Below are 9,640 nucleotides of genomic sequence, written 5' to 3' on the forward strand. Positions count from 1 at the left end.
GCTGGCAGAGACATGGTGCAGCAGCACTCTTCTGGGGCATATCGCAACAACGTGAGGTGGAGACATTTGTTGGCTGCTTTCTTTGGGCTGCAACAGGAGGTCTGGAAGCATTTTTTTGCTCCTTTATCAAAGAGGAGACAGTGTTGGCTTCCATTGTATGATTTATTAGCTTGAGTGAAAGTAATTTTCAAAGATTAGGAGAAAGATTTTTCCTGTTACAGACATGGAGGATATGTGTGATATGTATAATATAGAGGGTACAAATATATATATATATAATTTTTCAGACTGTGTGTGATAGTATCCATTTACAATATTGTTAGCTTCTTCTTATTGAAAGTGTTTTTAGTGGTACATCTTGTCTTGCTGTCTCCAACCAAAAAAAGTGTTCCCGGAAGTAGGAGAGAAGGCACTGTTTCATCCCTTTATAGTGACAGCAACTAAAGAGATACAGCACTTTTTGCCAGATGAAGCTACATGTTTTTGTGAAAATGGCGATAGTATACTGTTGTCATTGTTATGATGAAGCAAAGTCTCAATTTCCAATTTAAGCTGCAAGCATTAAAAGTGCACATAAGAATAGCTCACCATCCTGCCTTGGCATTTTGGTTTTTTCCTTTATTATATCTTCAGGAAGAATTACCATTTAGACGCAACATTTGTTCATGGATTTGCAGTGGTTAAATCAATAGTTAATGAGGTTCGTTGTATAATTTGAGCTTGTAGTTTGTTTATGCTAGACCAACTTTATCCATACTCCAAACAAATTATCTCATATAATCACCAGCCTGAAGATAAATCTCTAAATGTTTTTCTGATGATAGTGCTGTGGTTGGCAGGTGTTAGTAGTGCCTCCCAGGGACAAAGATTGAAGATGGGCTTGTTCTCACAAATCCTTCAGGCGAGGTTGTTTAGCTTTCTATCCTGTCATCTGCAGAGGAGCCTTGTATGGTGCCCTGCTAATGAAATCTAATAGGCAAAGGTCATATATCTTTATGAAGAAAAATGCAAAGCTGGTGAGTGATAAATGTGCTCCGTGGGGTTCAATGGACGATGCTCTGTAATAAAATCCATGTTTAAACAGTGTTTCAAACGGCTTGGCATATCTCTGTTTTTTGTGCCATAACTACTTTTTATAATGATTCTCATTACTAGTGATGGGACTAGATAAATACAAAAATAGTGGAATATGCGTGCAAAGTTGTCTTTGTAATTAAAGAAATAGGTGGGGACTTTAAGCGCGTTATTATTTTTCAGTATTCATAACATGATGAATAAGATGGCTCACATAAAAGTACATGGCAGCATTGTATTTAGATTTGAAAGGTCTATTGAATTTGAATAGAAATGTACTACCTAGTGTGAAGATGTGAGGATTTAGGTAGATTCTGGCATCAGTTGTAAATCAAAAATTCCTTTGTCAAATGTCAAAAAATAAAAAAAAAAAAGAATGGAAACAAAACATGCTGGCATAAAATTGCAGATAGAACTTCTAAAGAATGCGAGTCAGTCCCTTTAAGAAATTGCTAATCTGAAGCTAGAAGGAATTAAATAAAACCAGATATTGTTGAATTGCTGCTGTTTTTTGAGAAGTTACCAGTTCATTTACTATAGTTATACTGCTGAGCTAAGAGACAGTTCAATAAATCAACTCAGGCTTGATGGATTCCACAAACTATTGCAGTGAGTGCGTGGAAGAGGAAAGAAATCTCTCAGTATTCCCTCTTTGACAAAAGGGTATGCAAAGAGCCTGAATGGATGAATGGTTGATTAATTTTGCCAGAAATTTTCTTGACAGCCAGAAACGTCTTTTTGCATTTCCATGTTTGCATGGGAATTATATTGTAAAGTATGAGTTATTACATAAAAACTTGCACCTGAGACGTAGCTGGCTAAAATAGACGGCTTCGGGTCAGGATATATGTGTTTGTGATGTTTCTTATGTTTTAATTTATCACTCTGGCAAGTCAGCCTTTTGATTGTTACCACTTGCTAGTCAGTCAACAGTGAAATCAAATATTGTATGTGATTAAATGAACCTTGTAACTGAAGTGATAGGTTGTGTCTTTTTCAGTATTTTTTAATTGATTTACAAGCTGTGGAAAAATCAGATGGAAGTTCTTAACCTAGGATCAGAAAGCAGAATAATATAGAGGAGAATAAAAAAGTGTATCAGTGTATCACATGCTATATCCGCAGGTTCAATTGATTAGTACGACACAAATGGAGTGTTTCTGAGGTAAATAGTAATCTATCCTATTATAATGTTATATTATACTGTACTTCAGCATAGAGAGTTTTTCTTTCCATTTTGCACATATTTTGTGCATCTTTTTTACAGGTGATTTTTGCTTGTAAATGTGGTGCATAAGCAGGTCCCTGGGTTCCCTTACTTTTAGGCTTTGGACAGTTATCCCTGTGGTTTCAAAATAAGATACTTTCCTTTCCATGCAGTACACTCCAGAAAGGCATGTACATACTTCATGCAGTACACTCCAGAAAGGTATGTACATACTTCAACCTTTAAAATGACCTGGAGGGAGTACATTTTCTTTTACGTAAGTGCAAGTACATTTCTCTGAAGCTCCCTCCATGCAGCAGAAGTCATGTGGTTAGGATTGCAAGTTCTCTAGTTGGTGCCTTTAAGTTATTTTACAGAGGCAGAGTTTTAAAGACATACTTGAAAAAGGAGGTGGCATTTAAGCCTTCAAACTTGAAAATCACATCCATATGTTTAGCTCTATTTTGTATTTTTAACCCCAAACTATTTATCCTTCAGCTGCCAAAAATGCTGAAAAATGGCAGCTTTATCAGTCACAAATTTCTTGTTACAGAAGACGTCCATTAACAATAGGAGACATTGCAAGCACGTTTAATTTCTTCCCTTAAAGATGGAGATAAATAAGGGCTTTCACCTTTATGTCACTAAACTAGATGATGTACATTCCTTCTTGAAAACCTTTCCTACTAGATTTTGGGGTCACAGCCATCTAATATTGTCATGTCATGTTCCAGTGCACACCACAACAGTATTCACACCATTACCTATGTTTGTTTATGTCTTTAGGCTACCCGCTTAATGTTTATCTCATGCAGTAGTGGCAGCACCTTAACAAGACTTCACCTGCAGCTGTTTTGATCTATTATGTTCTCTGAGCATATGCACACAGACCTCACTGGCATCAGGGAGCATTTTTCACTGCTGTATTTCAGGCAGTTGCACAACTCAGTAGTCGGGGGAGGCTACCTTGTTGTGGATAAGAATTTGTGTTCCTTCAGGTGTGTGGCAGTGATAGCTGCTGAAGGCAGATATTCCATCCAGAGGAAGAATGTTCTAAACCAAATGGGACATTATGATATCGTTATGTCTCTTAAGATACGTGGAGATGCTGTACCCCCGCTGCTGAATTCAAAGCTGTGTCAGCTAGCTCTAAAAATCTGGAATAATGGAACTGAAATTTAACTGTTCACCCGAGGAACTTTTTTTTTTTTTTTAATTTTATGAATGAATCGAGGCTTTTCAGTCTTTCCTGGAAATTGTCTGCTGTGCTAAATACATATAAAATATGGGCATCTTTATAAGTTCTAGTTAAACTGAGATCAAAATGGACAAACCTGAATTCAAATGCACAGAAATGCACAGAATTTGTACTTGTATCAAGTGCAAGTACAACTTCTTTAGCTGTAATCTCAATTCATAAAGAGTGGATCATTGTTAAGACACACTTATCAAAAAATGTACTAGTGCTATAGAAAAGGCACCATTTCCATTGTGAAACTGGATAAACACACTTTCATTGAACTTTCATTGTTAATTTATTTTTATTATGGATGAATCTTTCCTTTTTTTTTTTTTTTTTTTTTTTTTTTTTTTCTATTCTGCATTTAATGAAAATAGTAGACTGTAAAAACACAGGCATCATTTGTAGTGAGGGGAGTGAGATCAGTGCTAAACAGGCATTCATCACTTTCTTCTCTATGAAGTGTCTCACAGTGTGAGAGAATTTCCTGTTTAAATGTCCTGCTAAGTTAAGCTTTGGATGCCTAAAGGTTAAACATAAGGTATGACTAGAATGTCTATATGGCAGATGCCCATTCTTCTGCTTTTTCGTTTATGACCTAATACCTGTTTCTCTTTGGAAACTGTAGACAGCAACACAAAGAAAGCAGAATTAGCTGCTATTTTTGTTCTTTTCAAAAGGCTGATAAATATCAGAACAGCAAAGCTGCTGTCTGGTAAATTAAAATGCACAACAGAGAAATGCGATCTCTCCATACAGAAAAGATGGTGAGTTTTGTGTAGACAGTTTTCACCAGTGGTGTTGGTAAAAAAAAAAAGGTAAAATAGTGAATATACTTGTCCATGTGTCTGGACTCTTATAAACACTGTATTGTTTATACTGTTTTTTCCACTTTTAGTAACCTTACCTGAAAACATTTATAAAAAAATCTGAGTTTTTTTTTTTTTTTTGCCTTTTTTTTTTTTTAAAGGAGGGGGCTTCCAGTAATTAGCTGGATTTACAACAAATGGCACACAGACTGTTAGCTCTGCGTGTGTGCTATAACATTGGTGTTTACCCTATTATATTGCAATTTAAGTATGTCATAAAGTTTTATCAGTGATCACACAGAAATAAAATGGAATGGAGAAGTACTGGCCATGAAATATTAAGAGAATACCATGTGAAGCACTACAGATCGACTTCTGTATTGTGATAATTGCTTTGGTTGTGAAAATTGTAATGGGATACAGTGATATTCCTCATTTATATTTTGTGATGGTTGGGTATTTTTAGCAAATGAGTTGTCAGCAGAAAGGCTTCATTAGACCCATCAGGGTATCTGCCCATGAATAACGAATCCCAAACTGTACTGACAGTTTCCTTGAGCCAAAATGATGGAGCACTTCTGACAAAAGCCATATTGTGCTCTCCATGTGAGGAGTGTGAAGAACAAAAGAGACAGTTTGTTCTTAGTTTGGTCAGGTTAATATTGACACAGTTAGCTTAGAAGGATCAGAAGTGTGTGTAATGTATATTTGGAGTGATCACTTGGGTAACTGGGTGTTGGCTTCATGAATCAGAAAGTGTTGCTAGGGACAGAGAAGTTATAAATTTTCTTTGGATGTTTCTTGGAGATTTAGCTTCTTTTAAAGGATGATCCATTTTTGTAGTAATGTTAACTATTTAAATAATAGATTCCTGTAAGAAAATAGAGTTTCAGATAAATTTCACAACAATACACAGCCTATGAAAAAATATTATTTTTCAACAGAAATACATAGTAACTGAACAGGTCACATTCAAAAATTCTTCCAAAGTCTGTGGATTTCAAACTTTCTAATTCTGTTTACCTGAATGATAAATTGAAAAAATAGTTGTCATTTCAGAATGTTCACCACATTGTTGTGTTGTAGCACTGTATAAACTATACATATGCATTGGACAAAACAAATGCACAATTTTCTTGCAGATGCTAAGACATTAAATTTCTCCAGTATCCATATTGCAATATTTATTTATTTATCCATTTACAAAATATATTTACTACTAGATTCTATTTATTTCAAGTATATTACATTTCAATCATACTTACAGTCCACGTTTTTTGTTATAGATTATTTAGAGGGCATAACAACAGGTAACAATGTTTACATATGCTGTTTACCTGCTGTACACTATGCAAATATTAACTAATATTTAGGCCAGAACGTGCTAATAAAGCAAGGAAAAGTAGTGCAGGAATGAATAACTGACTGACCTTTGTCCTATTTTGGCTGTATCTCTGTATGTTTCCTACTATACAAATTCATCAACAATTTAATATTTTACAGTGCTTGTAATTAATTTGGGATTTAGCAGCCTAACTGTTGAAATTATTAGAATTTTTTAATTTCTGAGGGAAATGTTTTGATTTCTGTTACTATTTACAATACATGCGATGTTCTGGTTGTTTACTTAGGTTAGCAAATTTGTGGAAGAGTCCATACATCTACCATATATTTCAATATATATAGTCTTTGGTAATCTATCAGAGTTTCTTGTTTGCAACTGTCTTTACTTATTTGAATGTTTGGATGCTTTTGAAGGGAAGTACCCAATTGCGTTGTCAGTATCAGTTTAAAAGAGTAAACTTTATTTATGTTTGGGAGGAGGGATAGAATTAAACTAAGTTTTGGAAAAAAATATTACTTAAATTAACGATATTTATTAACAATAGTAATATTACCTTTCCTTATTTTAAAATTAATAATTAATTTTGTTTTTGTTAGTAGTCCAGTTAACCAAAAATAATGATGGGATAGAGTCATGATGCTGTAAGACATGTAATCTGATCTTGCTTTAATTCAATACCTTGGATAACAGCATTTTCCAGCAAATTTGCTTGTTTTCTTGTTTTAACGAGGTCTGTTTGCCTTGCATTTTATTTCTGGATGCACTTAGTGAAGTAACAGCTTATGAGAAACATTTATTGTTGATTATCAAAATGACTGTTTATGGGAATATTGAGTACCTTATGTTGTCAGGTATTATTTGAATATTGATTGTTGCTTAGTAATAGTAATGGCAGAACTTTGTATCTTATTGTTCATGCCACAGAATGAATTGAGTCTTGGGGTTTATACCTTTGCTGAATAATGACTTTTTTGTCAGAAACTTTTCTCATTAACAAGTTGTGGGGTAAGGTAATAAATGGGATGTGATCAGCATCATTTTGCTTGACTTGGACTGTGTCCTGACATGCCTTAATGACTTACTCAGTATTACTGTTGATTGGATGTCACTGTAAAAAATCTCTTATGGTCTTGCACTTTTAAATCCTCAAATAATTTGAATGTTTTCTTTAAAGATGTTCTTTTTCAATTTGGTGTGTGGTACTGGCACACCTAAACCCATTCCCATGCTGCTCTGAACAGTGTAGTATTGAGTAACCCTCCAATCCATGCACAACATGCCGGAGACACACTGTTCATAGAAGAAATTTCCACCTTTTGATCATTTTAGCTATTATAGGATTTTCACACAACTCCATCCATCAGTTCTACTGCCAAACAGAAAGGCTGTTCATATGAGAACTTGTTGGCGCACTTTTAAATAAAGGCAAAGATGCGCAGGTGATGTAATTGCTAGTACCAAGTGGATGCTGCCTGCAGGCTTCTCTGGTACAGTTAGGTGGCCAAGTTTATTCTGCACCCAAGGAATATGTGTAGCACAACACAGCCCAAAGGCCAAGCTGGATGTAAAGAACAGAGGTAAAACATGTAGAATACAACTGATCTCCTTCTGCAACTTATACCCAAGGGGTAGGGATAGGTAGCCTGCTCAGAGCTAATCTTTGTGCTTCTCTCAGTCTTCAACATGCTGAGAACCTGAAGAAAAAAAAATACACACTCTGAATAATAGTAACTTTGAGAGCATGGAAGAAATGGAGAGAAGTAGCTGGATCAGATAATTACGTAGGTAGTACAGATCCGTTATTGATTATATTCTTGTGGCCCGGTGTGAAGCTCTCCAGTGCAAGTGCTCCACCAGGGATACATACTTGGCAACTTCCCCGCTTATAGCAACAGGCTCCTGGATTGCCTGCAGCTGTATCAACTCCTCAGTGTTGCTCTTGATTGTGTGACATAAGTTATCAAAAAACAGAGCACAAGACAAATTCATATTTTAGCACCTTCAGGGACATTGCCATGGCCATTTACATCTTTAGTTCCTTCTCTGACTGGTAGAACTGACCTTTCATTGTATGGCATTTGATGCCACACTCCTGCTGTGGTAACCATTTTCTCCAACAAATAGCTGCATGTGAACTTTTTATCTTATTCTGTTCTGTTCATAGTCTTGCTTGGTCAAGTACTCCTTGGCCTTAAACTCTAGAAATATACCTCTGATCTCCCTACATGCATGTATTGACTCTCCAGTTGGTCATGATTGTGATGGGGAAGTTTTCCATTGCCATGTAGGCAGGTTAAGAGGTTCCTCCCTCAAAATACTGCAGAAAGCAGGGTTTTGGGCACTCCCCAACCTACCACTTTGTGAGTGCCAAATACAGGCTGGGATGATGGCGGATATTATCTCAGTGTCACTTTCATGAGGTTTACGGTTCAGTCACGTGATTTTAACAGAAAATTTCTAATTCCTTGCATTTTCAGATGATAGCAATATAGAAGAAGAAGCATCATGAGGGTTGAAGGCTGGGTATTTTTAAAAATGATCATTGATTTACCTTCTGTATAGCCACAACACTCTGCAGACTATATTCTTGGTTGGTTCCTGTCCTTCCCTGTGACCTCCCAATCTGCTTGAATTGGCTGTTAGTGGGTAACTGAGATAAGGAGTTATCAAGGATTTTCAGATGGTTTTGAACGTGCTCTAGTTCAAATTTTTTGTTTCAATAGATTTTAATTATTCCAACTGCAATTAGGAATGAGATAACTGAAGTAACTTTTCCATGCTCGAACACATTTTATTACTTTTTCTAATATACCAGATACTTGAATCTTCAGAAAAATGTTAGTGGTTTGTACATTCAAACCTCATTTGCTGTAATTCCTCACCGTAACCCCCTACTCAGATTTTGTATCTGAATGTCCACTAGTAAACTGATAGATGACTTTTGTTTGTGCATTAATCTGTATGAATTTCACATAAAAGTAATTTTTACGTGCTACGCAATCATCAAAGTGGAACTTCATCTTTAATCTTGGAAAAGTATCTACTTCCAAAGCATTTGACAAACAGATTTTTTCATTTTAAGTTTAGCTTACAGCAAGGGAGACACATTTTGTGGACACATTTGAGTAGATTAATAAATAGTATTTGTATATATGTAACCAAAACAGTAATTTATCAGGTAGGAGACAGATGCAGGGGAATACCATGCCAATCTGCATATACAACTATGTTGTGTTCATGATGAACTGCTGTTTATTCAGGGCCAGTGTAGCTTGGCAGCATCAGTAGAACTATTAGCTAGAAGATGACAAAAAATTATCTCAAATACAAATAGCAGAAACATAAAGGAGAAAATAAAATATCTAAGACTTTGTTCACTGCTAGTTATCAGAACTGAGGATTGAAGAGAGATATGTGTACTTTGTACATTATGTCCCAGGTGAGAAAGGGGGATGCACGGTTTGTGTTGCAAAATCTAGATAATTCAACATTGGACTAGTCAGAGTATAAATGAGAATAGGAATGACAAATGCAATGTTTGCCTCCTCTCGATTTGGTGAGGGGTGTGTGTGAAAATAACCATTTTCTTGACACAAAAATATTTTAAAACTAGTTTGCCTTACTGTGTCCCTGTTTTGGGGGGTTCTGGTTTTGAAGACTCGCACAGAATTCAAAGAGCAGAAATAAAGGAATCTAAAGGAATAATCCATGGCACAATTGTATATAATCATGTAACATCATAATGGAAACATATAAACAGCTACAAAATTAAGGTAGCACATACAATTTCCTTTTGAATTCCTGTTTTTGCACCTCAGTGCTATTATTTAACATTCATTATTTTAAATTAAATATTGACATGACAGATTTCATAAAATTTTTTTTTTTTCTAAGAAAAAGGGTTTTAATTCAAGAAATAGCAGTAGCCCAATACTTTTAAGCAATGTTGCAAAAGCAAAGAGCAG

At 35.5% G+C, this 9,640-nt stretch overlaps 1 protein-coding gene across 1 annotated transcript in view; it reads left to right on the forward strand.

The window, feature by feature from the left end:
* PRUNE2 (prune homolog 2 (Drosophila)) overlaps positions 1–9,640 on the forward strand; it is a gene marked incomplete at its 5' end in the record, with an annotated part of 56,075 nt that overhangs the window by 37,136 nt on the left and 9,299 nt on the right. The gene's annotated exons all lie outside the window — the stretch shown is intronic.

The sequence above is a fragment of the Pterocles gutturalis genome, unplaced genomic scaffold (assembly GCF_000699245.1).
Source record: "Pterocles gutturalis isolate BGI_N339 unplaced genomic scaffold, ASM69924v1 scaffold10567, whole genome shotgun sequence".
In the NCBI taxonomy this organism is placed as follows: Eukaryota; Metazoa; Chordata; class Aves; order Pterocliformes; family Pteroclidae; genus Pterocles; species Pterocles gutturalis.